Source organism: Nicotiana attenuata, unplaced genomic scaffold, assembly GCF_001879085.1.
Source record: "Nicotiana attenuata strain UT unplaced genomic scaffold, NIATTr2, whole genome shotgun sequence".
Classification (NCBI taxonomy): Eukaryota; Viridiplantae; Streptophyta; class Magnoliopsida; order Solanales; family Solanaceae; genus Nicotiana; species Nicotiana attenuata.
In genome coordinates, this window is record NW_017672718.1 from 69,815 (window position 1) to 85,707 (window position 15,893).

The 15,893-nt window shown below is 35.4% G+C and overlaps 1 long non-coding RNA gene and 1 other non-coding gene across 8 annotated transcripts; both read right to left on the reverse strand.

Annotated features, from left to right (window-relative positions):
* Positions 1-757: 757 nt before the first annotated feature.
* Positions 758-5,971, reverse strand: LOC109214256. Of its 7 annotated transcripts, none has more exons than XR_002066146.1 (7): positions 5,763-5,971; positions 3,986-4,106; positions 3,868-3,912; positions 1,697-3,067; positions 1,144-1,624; positions 902-1,042; positions 758-830 (listed from the first exon to the last, which is right to left on the reverse strand). It is a non-coding gene; the product is annotated as an uncharacterized LOC109214256 (long non-coding RNA). The 7 variants fall into 7 exon arrangements; XR_002066143.1 differs by having other exon boundaries at positions 1,697-2,284; positions 2,975-3,912; XR_002066141.1 differs by having other exon boundaries at positions 1,697-1,775; positions 2,161-3,912.
* A 2,860-nt stretch (positions 5,972-8,831) lies between these two features.
* TRNAK-UUU lies at positions 8,832-8,903 on the reverse strand. The gene has a single exon. It is a non-coding gene; the product is annotated as a tRNA-Lys (tRNA).
* Between the last annotated feature and the right edge of the window lie 6,990 nt (positions 8,904-15,893).

The following is a 15,893-nucleotide window of genomic DNA, read 5'->3' on the forward strand; positions in this document are numbered from 1 at the left end:
TGACACTTCAGCAACTTAAAAAGGCATATAAGTATTGAAGAGACTACTAACCTGAGTCACAGGAACGAGGTTCCGTGACTGTTTTTGAAAATTTTGAGCAGGGACTCCTAGAAGTGCAATGTCACTCTTACTTGTTTTTGTCCTGCGACTGCCATATGTGTGTACCTGTAACAGTATAGATTTGAGTTAGATGTCGCCGAAAAACACTTTTTAGCATTGTACCTTTCCTTCTTAACATAGCCAATCATCGAGGGACCAGGTTCCTCTGTGCCATTTTGGAGATTCTAATGCTTCTCGTTCATCCTTCTGCTTGCTTGACTCATCAAATCAGTATTTTCCATTGGTCCATATCTATAGCTTTACCAGGAGCATTTGTGAATTCTCCATCTCCATCTGCTTGGTTTTGTGACCCTTTTTCCATCATTGTTGAGAATAAAACATTTGCATCCAAAGGCTCTCGGGTAGGTCAACTTGGCTTTTCTCCCATTGAGCAGTTCATAGAGAGACTTCTTGAGGAGGGACCTGATCATGCATTTGTTAATCAAGTAGCAAGCAGTGTTGACTGCTTCAGCGTATGAACCAGGTCCTCCATAACCAACTTGTTCAACAAGTAGAAACTCACATGCCCAGTCATCTTCACCATAATTCAGCATCATCATTCATTAATGACACTTAGGCATGTTAGATCACAGCCATGCCGGGACTTAAAACTCANAAGTACACGGTATCAACATTAATAAAATTACCAATAAAGTTACCTTGTCACGTCTTCTTCCACTGATGATGGCTGTTGGGAAATACTTTGCAACATTCCTGACAGCAGAGCGCATCTGCAGAATATAATATTTTGTGTGAATATCTACAGATAAGCATCTTAGTTTCATATGAGATTTGAATTTACCTCATTGGATATAAAAGCACGGTCAGGGTCATCAACAATAGGAGAAAGAGTCCCATCATAATCTAAGAAGATGACTATCTGTTTATTCCTTGCTTGCCTCATAATTTGCTGAAAGGAGTTGAGAGCTGATGGATACTTGATCTGGACAAAGAAAGAAGCTTGATTATTATTATGTAAAGACATAGAATTCGTTGCATCAAAACTAATGGACCGGTGTGAATTTGGTGAAAGTCTTAACATACCTCCCAAGAGAGGTAAGTAACATCAGCATCATCGGAAGAAACACCAATGTTTACTTCCTTCAGAATCTTCTTCCTATGAGGTGAAGAAGACATCATTGCGTCGAGCTAACCGTTGGATCGAACATCATCAAGCTTCGCTGGCTTCTTTCTAGGAATTGTTAGCACGCTAGTGGAGAATGAGGGCCCAGATTGTGAGTAAGGCAACAAACTAGAATGGATCCCCAATCTAGACTTGTTCAATGGCGAAGGATCCGTTAGAACTGGAGAGGCGTTTGTCGAATTCAAGTCCATTGAAACAATATGGATTTGGCTGATATTGACTTTGTGATTGACAGCTATGCAGTTGGGACTTCTTACTATTGGATGTATAAGAGTACCGAATCTTTTAACCGACCCTTTTGTCAATGAAAAACCACCTCTTCAAAGTTTTCTTATCACTGCTGCTGGGAATAGAGTCCATTAAGTACGGGCTTCCTGCAATCTGGACAAGTCGGAAGTGTCAAGCAGAATATGAAATTACTTGTGTGATTTGGACAATGACAGAAATCCATACCTCATCTCCTGAACACACTGCATTTACACTAGAAACAGAACATTTTGGCTTGCACAATTTAGTCAAGTCTCACGTGTACCTGGAACAAGTTACTTTTGTGTCAAAACAACGTGGAGCAAACAAAGAAAAGGAAACATTTAATGTTAACAAGAGAAAATTTGACTTGAAGCCTTTACAGATGATATATTAAGTTGGATTAAAATGCATTTCCATTTGAAGAAAACAGTAGACTCCAAAACAGAGGTAACGCCTTATTTCGCACACTTATGACTATCCATTTCACCTTAAGTTTGGACAATAGCCGCTCTATATTACGATCAAAAGATTTTTTTTTTGGCAGATTAGGGTGTGAAAGCCAAAATAACAAGGACTCTTCTTTGAAATTTCTCTCCAAGTAACAATTCATCTTCCATAAATTTCTACAGAAAAAGCAGTAAAAACAACCATGAGCAGAAAAAGCATACATTTGGCTAGAGGTGGACATGCGAGGAGAAGTCAGGTGTGGGCGCACCAACTGCCTTTACCTCTAAAAATGTATATGAATCTGCTAACCCAATCATGAGCTTTTGGAATAACACATCTATGAATCTGCTAACCCAATTCAAATGCAAAGATTCCAGTGAAAGAACACAAAGCAGTTGAAAGAGAGAAACTTAAACCATTGTCTATCAGGTTAAAGACATGAGACTTTCTATAGTAATCCTGACGTGGAAAATACAAGATCAACTAATTAATTGCTATAAAACCAGTTAAATAATCTGCTACCATTTTCTTATCCATGGAACAAAGGATCTAATAGAATCAAATTGCATAAGAATGGGTATTGCTATCATAAAGACAATTCACAGACACTTTTAATAAATGCTTCAGCATAGTTAAGAGCAGGCCTAGTAGGTGAAAGATATTTTCTCTGATTTGACAAGGTAAACACGTTACATTAAGCCAACAATTGGGAATATAGATAAGTGTACTAGCATAATATACCAATAAAACTCAATACATGATTTTTATTTAAGCTAACATGACAGACATGTAGGAATCATATAATTCTCGCATGACATTATGTATATTTATATACTGTATCAAAAAAATTAAATTAAATCTCCAATCTGAAAAGACTTAATTATAAGGCATTGATTCATTAAGTTCTTATTATAGGTCCTAACTGAAGTATAACTTAATTAAACAAAATATCCAGAGATCTAAATAAAAGAAGAGCAAAACAATAAACAAAAACCAGCCATGAGATAAAGTTGGCACTGATTGGTAAAAGCACACCTGAGCTCAAGTTTAAACAAGAATTGGCAAATTCTGCAATGACACCTTAGAGAATCCCTGTTAATTCTTTTGACCCGTTTGGAGTGTCTTCTACTGGTAGTAGTGCAATGCAGTAAAATTGATATCCAAGTGTCAGAAACATATCTACTGCAATTATAATTTGCTCCAGTAATACAGAAACATATACACAAAAAGGGTCAAATAGTCCTGAAAGGCTCAATCAGTCTGTCACTCTACATATGCAGGCTGCTAATTAGAGTCAAACAGATTAATACAGAATTAACAGGCAAATCATATCTAATATCTAATGCATTTCACGACAGTGAATAAGGCATGTAATCCCCTTTCTCATGCATGCGGGCATCTAATAATATCTCCTTGTAGTATTGAAGTGCTATACTACAAGAATCCCATTTTTCTTCAAGTCATGGTCAACCATTATTTTCTTTTCTATCTGTAAAAAAAAATTTGGATAGATAACATTTCCCTGTGTTACCAGTAGAGAGGTAATAGGGTGGTTTGATTAGGGGTTGTAAAGTTTCTGCTTATAAATCACATTATATTTACAACTGTTCTCACTTTTATTTATACCCTTATTCCATCTCTCTACTGATTGTCACTTTCAGTGAGTAAATCAGTAAGTGTGAAACAAGGAGACGACCAAGAACATAGAGGAAAACAAGGCAGAGAAGAAGAGTTCAAAGCAATTAATGAAAATACATGGGCTGCAGTAACCTTATAGTAAGTGCAAGGTATGTCAATATTATTTGTGAGAACAACATGATAATATTTTAAATCAAAATGCCAAATGGAATTTTCCAAGATGGCAGAAATGATATGCCAAAAAGAGATGAATGAATCAGCTAAAAAGAAGAGTGGTAGAGTCATCAGACAATGGCTGAATTGCAGCAGGTATCAACAAATATCAGCAAGGATTCCTGCACAACCAAAAACAATGTTAATGAACACAAGAATATGACCAAAATTTGATACTAACAAGTCATTGCTCACCCCTAGTCCCAGTAATCCAAGAAGCAAACGGGCCGAAGTAAGTTCCAGATAATTTAGCACTCCAATAGTAAAGCCCAGCTGAAGCACTCCAATAGTAAAGCCCAGCTGAAGTCACAACCGCCTGGGTTAGTCACGATACAAAGCGTTAGACAAAAATTGATGACATATAATTGCTTTTCAGGGAACTTCTATTAGAATAAGATATTACATCTCAAAAGATGTTTAAAATGTCTAGTAGAACAAATAATCAATTAATGTAACCAATAAGAGACGTCGCAAGAATATGATAGTATGAGAAAGCTTATGGCATTATACATACATAAAGCATGTAATTAACACACATATAGAACAAACCCATATGTATTTATTACATCTAAAAAATACTACAGATATAAACATCAAGATTGCAACTAAAATTTTTCACCTTTTTTATATACATATGTAAAGTAGGACTTACACAAATAGAGAGATACCCATGAAGAAAGAAACAAAGCAGTGCCGGCCTACTGCTAAAATATTTCTGTTGTTCTATGTAATTTTCCAGTTTGTATTTTTTTTCTTTTCTTAAGAGAGTAGCTTGATGAGTCCACTTCCTATTTTTTACATGTTTCTAAGTCTGCGTTGTGTAATCTATGGGCATATCCCTTTCAGTTATGCTTCCCTTATATTAGGTATAGTTGTTACTACTAAAGAAATTGGAGAAAGAATCAGCTTCCCTGTCATTTCAGTTGCACGCGGCTTATATCATCCATTCAAACAACAAGCCCTTTTCATTCACTATCAAAATGAAAGAGCATCAGATACTTACTTAGTATTCTGCCCAGGATATGTGATTGTAATACGATCACTGTCCCATTTACAGCATTTCCTCTTTAGAAGTTGCATAAATCTTTTTGTCGAATATAGTTCGACTTCCAACATCTCTTGAAGGTCATCAAGAGTCACTTCTAAATTAAAATTTTTACGATGTTTATCACGAAAACACTGTCATTGTAAGTTTTCATAGGTTACATTATACTGAAGTAGATTATAAATGATCTCGATCAACCACTTGGCCCACAACACTAACTTCACTAGCTTCGTTGTCTTCTTCCTTGGAGGCATTCTTTTCCTTTTCTAAAACAAATAAGCAATAATGACCTTGCAACTAATTAAATATTCCTTAATACGAATAATTCTCTTTTAAAAAATAACACTTAGTTTAATTTCTGAGCCCAATTATTTGAAGTATTTCAACATAAACTATTAACAAAGTGACTAATGCTTATTCTTATGTGAATGAACACTAGATGAAATATCATATTCCCATCCCTCGTACTTCTGAGACTAGAATAGAGATATAGCACTTCACAAATAGACTTTTAAAAGAAGAAAGTCTAAGAACATGATTGCATTTTACTAAATAGAGTCTAAAGTGTCATTAACATATGAACTATCAGAAGTGAAAGAGCTTAAGAGAGAGGAACCTGAAAAATAATTTCAGAAGCGAGATAAAAAGCAAAAACCAGGTTCGTCACTTGCTTACAGAAACACCAAAATTTAAACAAAAACACAAAAAACCAACCCACGAGCAACCAACCCAAAAATTTAAACAAAAACACAAAAAAATAACCCAGAAATTTAAACAAAAAGAAATTAAAAAAGCTGCTAAAAAAAGCATTCAAGACCCACACGAGTTAAGACATCAAACTAGATTTGCGATGGCCATTATGCATACTTAATTGCAAAAAAGAGCAAGAAATTAGAAATCAAAACTCGAAAGGAGAGAGTTGTTTACCGATTGGAGAAACTCTAAAGGATTAATTAGTACACCGCCTCTGTTGTTGAGCCTGGAGTCCGAAATTAAGCCTTCCAATTAACGATTTTCAGATTTAGAGAAAGTGTTGATGGATGCTTGGATCGAGTCCGAAATTGCCTGGAGAAGATGGAGTCCGAAATCGCCTCTCTGTATCTCCTCGTTATTTCCGATAAAACTAAAATTAGGGATTTAGTATTTTATTAGATATAAAAGCGAAAAATTAAAGATTGAAAATCATATTGTGGGCCCATTTAATTTTAGCGGGTATAGAAAATTTTGCTGAAAAATAAGGAGGGAATTAATGACCGTAACAATAGACATAACCGTTACAATAGATTGCTTTATTGCTACGGTTATAAAAATCATTGCCAGAGATACCTCTATAGGAACGGTTTTAAGACTATTGCTACGGTTCGGTTCCTAAGTGTCCCGGTAGTTCCACTATTTTGTTGTAACGGTTCAAACCGTAACAATACACCATCTATAGCAACGGTTACTGATCCGTAGCGATAAAAAGCGTTGCCATAGCTCCAATTTCTAGTAGTGTATTTCTAAGTTAAAATGAGTAAAAATTGTGTGGGGTAGCCACTTTAAAAGTGGTATTTACTTTTTATCCAGCATTTTCAATGCTTAGCAATAGTAGCCACTAGTCTATTAAAATTAATATAAAAAGACTCTGTTACCCTTTCTTCTATCTCTTCTCCTTCCCAAACCCTCTATCAATATTTCAAAATCCTGCTCGATCACATACTCCAAAAATATCAACCGGTACCAACTGGTTTAATGCAAATAATCTGAATTGCTAAGACTGAATTCAAATAATCTCATCCTTTTGAGTAGGAATTGGAAGGTGACCTTTCTCTTGTAGACTCTTCACCGTTTCATATAAGCACTGTTTCACTGGTGTAAACTCCAAACCCAATTCCTTTAGCTTTTGGTTAGAGAATTTATACGGTTTTACCCTTACAATTAATTCTAAACAAAAATTAAATAAGATATAAAGCAAGAACATAAGATATTAACAAAGAAAAAGACAGGGAAGGCGGAAAAAAAAAAGACAGAAAAATTAAGGACAGGTAGTCCTTAACTTACAGTTACAAGTTCAAAAGTTAAGGACAATAGGTCCTTAACTTTGATTTCCAAGTTCAAAAGTTAAGGACATACAGTCCTTAACTTACAGTTACACATTCAAAAGTTAAGGACAAGCAGTCCTTAACATACAGTTACAAGTTCAAAAGTTAAGGACAATAGGTCCTTAACTTTGATTTTCAAGTTCAAAAGTTAAGGACAGACAGTCCTTAACTTACAGTTACACGTTCAAAAGTTAAGGACAAGCAGTCCTTAACTTACAGTTACAAGTTCAAACGTTAAGGACAATAGGTCCTTAACATTGATTTCCAAGTTCAAAAGTTAAGGACAGAGTCCTTAACTTACAATTACACGTTCAAAAGTTAAGGACAAGCAGTACTTAACTTACAGTTACAAGTTCAAAAGTTAAGGACAATAGGTCTTTAACTTTGACCTACAAGTTCAAAAGTTAAGGACGCTTAGTCTTGAAGTTAGAGTTCCAAGTTCAAAAGTTAAGGACATGTAGTCCTGAACTTAGAGTTACAGGTTAAAAAGTTAAGGACATGTAGTCTTGAAGTCCTCAACTTAGAGTTTCAAGTTCAAAAGTTAAGGACATGTAGTCCTGAAGTCCTGAAGTTAAGGACATGAGCAGAAGGGTATTTTCGTCCGGGCAGTTAAAGTTTATTAAACCAGTGGCTAAAGACTAAAGACATTTAAAACACTGGCTTTAAAATAAAGACAGGAGCTGTTAGTGGCTATTTGTGCACATCGCCCTTAAAATGACAACAACAAAAAAAAAACAAAACAAAACAAAAAAAGACCAAAAGTCAAAAGCTAAAATTCCTAACTTATGACTTATGCTTAAAAGCACTTAAAATAAGCTCATCCAAACGGGATGAGAATGTCAATTGATTTGTTAGGATTGTTGATAAAAAAGAAAAATATCATCAAAACTCCTCTAGTTCGGATTGATTGAATGATTTTTGAAGATCAACATTTTAGCCACAATGTCATGGATTCGAATTACACATTTGAAAAAGTATGACAAATAAAAAAATTCTAAACAGTTGAGAGCAACTGGAAGTTAGTAAAATCAAATCAGAGCGTTTAAGAGGATTTTATTTGATCTTCTTTCATGTTTTCTTCCTTAACTCGGCCCCTTGAGGGCACTATTTGTTCGGCATTTGTTTTGATTGTTGAACGCTATCGATACTATCAACAAATTTTAGACCAATTTTAAGAGGATGAAAATACCCATCAGAAATTTAGAGAGGCATAATACCTCAAACCCACATAGATTTGGCTAATTTTATTAGGTGTACAGCTAAGCTATCATTTATCTTCATTATCCTCCAAGACTTTGACAATTTAATACATTCATTCTAGATCCCTTGCGGCTGAAACGGTAGGGCATGTAACTACAACCATTTTTAGGCGCATGGGAGTGCAAGAAAGGCGAAGAGATGCATACAACAATCTCTTTCAGCCGAATTTTTTTCCTAAATTAACAACTACTACATTTTTTCTTTTTCTTTAATTTTTTGAATGCAGTGAATCCGTAAAATGGTGAGGTTTAAATATACGTACTATAGGACCGACTTCGCTCTACAAAGAATTATACTCGTATGTGTTAAATCTGGTCTTTTTTTATTCCAGCCTCTTCCTCGAATGCGCAAGCCGTAAGGGTTGGGTGAAAAATGCTTCCATCTTGCCAATAAACAGTTTTAGGCCTTGGATTAACCTCACTCAAAAGAGTTACCTACCTAAAGAAAAATAGTGTTCTTTCTAAAAATAGATGTGCATAATTTTTTTTATGAGAGAAACTTACAATATATTTTGGAAGAGGTGGTCATCGACCCTATACCTATGAGCATTATATAACAGTTCTAACATCTCGGAAGATGTTCTAGAATGGTAATAAGGTCAAGTTTTCAAACAAAAAATAATATTGGACCATAACGTATGATTTGATCAAGTCTACGCCGTCTGTGGGGATCGAACCCACGAACACGTGGTTAAAAGCCACGCGCTCTACCACTGAGCTAAGAAGGCCTGTTTAATGCTATCTGCTTAATAAACTTATTTATCAGAATCTTCATATACAACAATCATAGCCATATTTACTGCCCGTGCCACAACACACCACAAAGTTTCAAACAACCAGCTATGTTTATTTCTTGTGCAAGAAGAAATTTTGACTTAGAAGATAAGGCTAAAAACAATTTAAGGCAAAACTTTGAAGATCATTTTCAAATTACTAGTGTTAGAATCCGCACGATGCGTGGATAATTTGACATAATATTAATCTTATAATATTAGGATCTAATATATCATATTATTATGAGAAATATTAGTTGTTATTTTATTATTTGTTGTAGTGTACAAAATTATAGCAAATCTATACAAAATCAAATGATACACATCATATAGTAATCAAATTAATTTATCACTAATATTTTTGAGTATTATTTATTTATTTAATTTTATCAAATGAATTTAAATCGTGGATAGAATCACATTATATCTATTATGTCAATAATTTCTACTTATAATTATAATAATAATTATTTCTATATTATTTTCAAAAATTAAAATAAATTGAATTCTTCTTTCCGTTTGTATTTAATATGAAAGTTTAATTTTTTATTAAAATTACTACATAATAAGTTAAACTATATCTATATTCTATAGTTTGAGTATTCTTATCATAATTTTAAGTATTTTCTAATCTCAAATTCAAATAGTCTTACGCTTTCATTTCTAATAGTAAATTTTTAATAATTCTCTTTAATTTTGCTATTTTTTATTATCTAATATATAGTCTTATTACGTTTTATGTGGCTCATTAACTTGTAATTTTATTTAATATCATTATCAACTACTATTCTTTAATATTATATGGATAAATATTTATTTTGTCTTGAAAATATTGCTCAAAAAATTCAAATTATTTAAATTTGTTAATAATATATTAAGTATTCTAATTTACTTTATTTTCTAAACTTGTGATTTATAAATATCCTCATATTATCTCTAATTTATTTTTATTATTCAATATTTTAGTTTTTGATTTTATCTATTAGACTTGAGTTACGTGGACATATCCATATTATGACACTCCTTATCGTAATATAAAAAAAAACTTTCTCATCCCAAATTTGATTAAGTTTTACCCTTTTTTCTATGATAAAAAATCTAAATTTTTATTTAATTTCTCTATTTATTCTTTAGTTTTGCAATTATAATATTCAATACCTAATTTATTACAATGTCATCTAGATTTTATTAGCTTGTTTGAGTTTAATATTTATTTTACCATACTCATTCTAATATGATATAAATAAAAATTAAAAAGTGTTTCGGTAGTAACTTTGATTTCATTGTTCATATTCCAAAATATGATTTTTCTTATCATATTTCAAAAAACAATCTCATCTCAAATGTCACGACCCTAACCAATGGGCCGCGACGGGTGCCTGAGTCCTACCTGTCGAACACCCCTAAGCATGCGTCTAAGATATAAACCTAAATGACGTCTGCTGAATTACGAGAATAACATACATGAAGGATACTTGCCAAAAAGGCATATGTACATATACATGTAGAATACAGTGGGCGAGCCGGCAAGGCTGCTATAAACAACTATATACTCAAAACTGAAAGCCGACAAGGCCAAATACTAGGGGTGGCAAATAGGCGGGGTCGGGTCGGATATGAGCGGATCAAAATGGGTAATTTTAAAAAACGGATACATTATCCGACCCGACCCATATTTAAGACGGATAAAAACGGGTTTATCCGGATCCATATTATCCATGGCTTCTCTAATATGATCACTTATGAGAGAATTTCTAGTCTTTCAAACTTGAGGAACTCCAATTTGAGGCTTTACAAATGTAAAAGTTAAACACATTAGCTATCCATTGGTTATCCATTTGGTTAACCATTTTCTAAGTGGATATTAAGGTTCTTTATCCATATTCGATCCGTTTTTAAATAGTTCATTATCCAACCCATTTTTTGATGGATAATATGGGTGGATAACTATTTTCTTTTAACTATTGTGCCACCTTTACCACATACTATCCAAATATACATAATTATCTACAAACCTCTAATAGAAATACAACTGTACAAAGACGGGACTGGGCCACGTCATACCCATGTATATATATAAGCATATCGTACCAAAATCAAAAGCAGCTCCAGATCAAGTGGAGCACGCCAACTCTTGCTGATCAAGTAAGTCCTATAGTTGTTCTTTTAACTCTTTCAGCTCTGCGGGGGGCATTCTATATGGAGGAATAGATATTGGATGAGTATCTGGTAGTAGGTCAATAGCAAACTCAATTTCTTACTCTAGTGGAAGGCCCGGAAGCTCATCGGGTAAAACATCGGGAAACTTATTAACCACAGGGATGGACTGAATGGTTGGTGACTTTACTTCCACATCCTGAACCCGAACTAAGTGCTAAATACAGCACTTTCCGATCATTTTCCTTGCCTTGAGATAAGAAATAAATCTACCTTCCGACGACGCCGTATTACCTTCCCACTCCAAAACAGGCTCCCCTGAAAATTGAAATCGGACTATCTTTGATCTACAATCAACGTTGGCATGACAAAAAGCCAACCAATCCATACCCATTATAACATCAAATTCAACCATATCTAACTCAATTAGGTCCGCTATGGTAGATCGACTATGAACTACTATTATACAACCCCTATATACTCGCTTAGCTATCACAGAGTCCCCAACGCGTGTAGGTTTTATTCAAAACTTACTAACAACCAACGGAGTAACATGTGATAAGGTGGAACCTGGGTCAATCATTGCATATACATCATACAAGGAGACTGATAATATACCTGTAACCACATCAGGCAATGATTCCTGATCCTGTCGTCCTACCAACGCATAAATGCGGTTCTGAGGACCGCTCGAGCTAGATGCTCCACCTCTGCCTCTACCACGACTCATTGGTGCTTGTGAACCTTGCCCAGTGGGGCGTACTGATGATGACAAACAAGCTTGTTAGAAACTGTGCGTCCACCAGATTGTATAGAGAATCGGGTTCTCTATGTGTTTCCTCTGAAAGTACTGATGAACCAAACTGTATAGCGATCTGGTCCTATATCAGTTTGGTACAATGCTAAGTTTGTGTGAGACCACCGATTAGTAGAGTACTTGGTCTTTTATGAGGTTCTGCTGCAAATGCTATATGTAAATAAGGCCGGGGATTTTTACGTGGAAATACCCCACACAAGGGGATCAAAAAACCACGACCTGCGCCTGTAGGCTTTTAACTTCACTAACTTGCAATCTCCCTATTACAAGCCACTTTACAATGACCCTTATTACAAAGACTTCAACTAACTTGTGATGCTCTCATCACAAGCCACTCTATAACTATCCTATTTACAAAGAATTTGACTAACTTGTGGTATTTCAACCACAAGCCACTATGTCACACTACGGTTACAAAGGCTTTTAACTAACTTGTGATGTTTTCACCACAAGCCACTTTGTCACACTACGGTCACAAAGGCTTTTGCTTATGACTATCCCTAGTCACAACATAAACTTAGAAGTTTAGGAAGTTTGGTTTGTTCCTAAGGCAACGCTTCTAAGAAAGCAAACTAGGAATTACAATGAAGAACACATAACAAAGACTCAACAACCTAACGACTTAAGATGTCTTCGATCTTGGATCAGGTCCTTGAGGTTGAAGTAGCTTTGTTCTTGAGGGAGGTTCTTGAACACTTGAGAGAATATTTTCCTTTTCTAATTTTGCAAGTGTTGAACCAGAATCTTGTACCTTGCATGACGTTTATACTATACAAGACATTACCTTAGTGATGTCAATTCATAATGGTGATGTCCAATCTCAATGGGAAGTGACTGATGCACTATCTACAGAACTGTTACGTGTAGTTGCAGGCAGTCACTTTTTGCAGTTGCTTTCCAGTTGTACTGTTGACTTATACTTCTGTCAGGGGAACACTAAGATATCAGGTTCCTAATCTGGTTCGTGAACCTAAAGCACACTACCTAGATTATCTTTAGTCGATTAACCTGAATGATTAGACCAGGCTAGCTTCAGGTCCATTATATGGTTCTCTCATGAAGTAAGTTGTTTTACCTTCCTTGATGGTATTTATACTTGTGTGACATCACTTACAGTGAGGTAAGCAGGGTAGGTAAAAAGCCTTCCATAGAAATTTGACTGCTGCACTGTTCCTGTGCAGTAGCGTGTGCAGGTAGTAACATTCATGCTGGAGAGTTGACTTCATACAGTCTCCTCGGGAACTGGTAGGGACCTGTTTCCTCAGTTGTTCCTTCCACTCTGAAGAGTTGTGTTATATCCTACGCTGGATCCCAATCTGGAGTTTTGTGATCTCAAGGTCTTGTAGATGTATAACAGGTTCCGTATCTGGTTCTGGATGGTAAGTTTGTTAGATCATCAAAACATAAAGTAAAGTACCTATGCCCAAGATACTTATAGCCTATCAATTTCCCCCTTTTTGATGACGAAAAACTTAGAATTGATATTCCCCCTGAGAACCAGATCTCCACATTGTTCCCCCTACGAATCAGCCATATTCCTCACGAGAACCGAACCTAAGGAACTGATCACAACTGGTTCCTCAAGACTGTTTGGCAAATCATCAAAACTCAAAGTACCATAGCTTATCAATTTCCCCCTTTTTGATGAATGACAAACCCAAAATTATTCCCCCTGAGAATCAGGTTCCTTATCTGCACTGATCACATCCGGTCCGTACCTAGTATGTTGAGAACGTTTGTCATCATCAAAACATGACATAGAGTAACTTAGATCAATTTTCCCCTTTTTGATGATGACAGACCTAAAATTATTATTCCTCTTCAAAACGAGATTCCTCACATGTTTCCCTGCAGATCAGACCTATAATCAACTTGTTTTCAGCACGTTCCCCCTGCGAAGCAGAGCCATCAGGAACACATTCCCCCTGCGAAGCAGAGCCATCTTTCATGAACAACACACATATCAATTCGATTCTGTTCCTCCCCTATGTGGACACCTATATTACTTCCCCCTTTTGGCATCATCGAAAAGAATAACAGAAGAAGTACCACCAAGAAGAATTCAGCAACATTAACTCAGGCCACTTGGGCAACACAGCATAAACAATAACAAGAACAATAAGTGAATGTCAGTGCCCAAAATAGAGTGATGGCACATAGTGGAGTAATTATGATAAAAGCATAGTAGCTTCAACAATACAGAATATGACAATTTAAACAACTGAAGTACCAATGTCATCAAATATAGGGATCAAAAGAAGGTAAGAATTCAAGGGAATTGGGAAGGAGTGAAGGACATGGATCACTGGGTATGAATAAAAGTAAGAGGCTAAGGCTTTGATGAGCTTGTCCATTCGTTCATTTACTCCCCTTTGATCAATGATCATTTGCTTTCTCAGTTCCTCCACCTGTTTCCTCAATCTTTCGTTTTCACCCTTCAACTTAGAATTCTATTCTGCCAAGGGTCCTTGAGGACCAGGTTCTCAACCTATCTGAGTAGGTTGAACCATTAATCAGATCACCAAGAATCTCCCCAAGTTTCGTCTCATCAAGAACAGACTCAGTCCCATGCACATATAGCATTATAGTATCACGTAAAACATAGAAGTTTTTACTTCTTCTTCAGAAACATTGGGACTTGGAGGAACAAAGAGGTGATTCTATATTTGGAACTCAACAATGTTGAGAAGTTCCTCCATTTTTCAACAATATTAGAGTCAACACTCTGCCTTACAGCACCTTTTGAGACTTCAACGTCTTCTCCCTCCAAACCTAATGGCTTAATCTTTTGCTTCTATAAGGAACCAGGTTCCTCACTTACACTACCCTTTCTATCCCTGAGCAACCATGTCTCCCTCTTCTTCTTCTCAATCTGTTTACCCTTATCATCTGCTGCATCTTTCTCGGCTAACTTTCCTTTTTTTTTTAAAAAAATTCTTTCTCATAGGAAAAGATTTCATTTCATTCTCTAATCACATCAGTAGCTCACACCACTTCACCATCAATCAACCTACTTTTCATCAATCCTTTTTACTGATCGAAAGTTCGTTTATACACAGAACTCAAGAAGAAAAAGATCATCACTAAAATTAACTTCATGAGAAGGACTTGAGGGATCAGGTCCCTCATTCAGTCCTCATATTCACCAATTTCTCCATCCTTCAACATTTCTACGAATCCAACCGCAACTTCAGCCTCACACTCTAGAATATTAGATCTACCTTGTTCCCTTTCAGTTACACTTCCATCAAAATCTACCAAAGACTTCTTGGGGTTATGATTCTGATGGAGTTAGTTTTTTTTTTTTTGGAAAGTGAGAGAGTTGGGTTCAGCTCTGGTATATTTGGAAAGAAAAATTACTTTGAGACAAGATTGATTTTGGTTTTGAAGAAAAGACTCGGTTTTATTTGGGTGTAAGATAGAGAAGTTCCTTTTTTTTGGGCAACGGTTCAGTTTAGAAAAGGTTTAACATTTTGAACTTCAAAAGTTAGGAGGAGAGGCAGGAGAAAGGCAGAAACAAATTGATGACATGACACTTCAACAACTTAAAAAGGCATATAAGTATTGAAGAGACTACTAACCTGAGTCACAGGAACCAGGTTCCGTGACTGTTTTTGAAAATTTTGAGCAAGGACTCCTAGAAGTGCAATGTCACTCTTACTTGTTTTTGTCCTGAGACTGCCATATGTGTATACCTGTAACAGTATAGATTTGAGTTAGATGTCGCCGAAAAACACTTTTTAGCATTGTACCTTTCCTTCTTAACATAGCCAATCATCGAGGGACCAGGTNATGCTTGCATCACCTCTCGTCGGACAATCCCTCATAACGTGGCCCGGATAACCACAAGTATAACAAAATCTTTGATAGAAATACAACTGTACAAAGATGGGACTGAACCACTTTATATATATATATATATATATATATATATATATATATATATATATATATATATATATATATATATA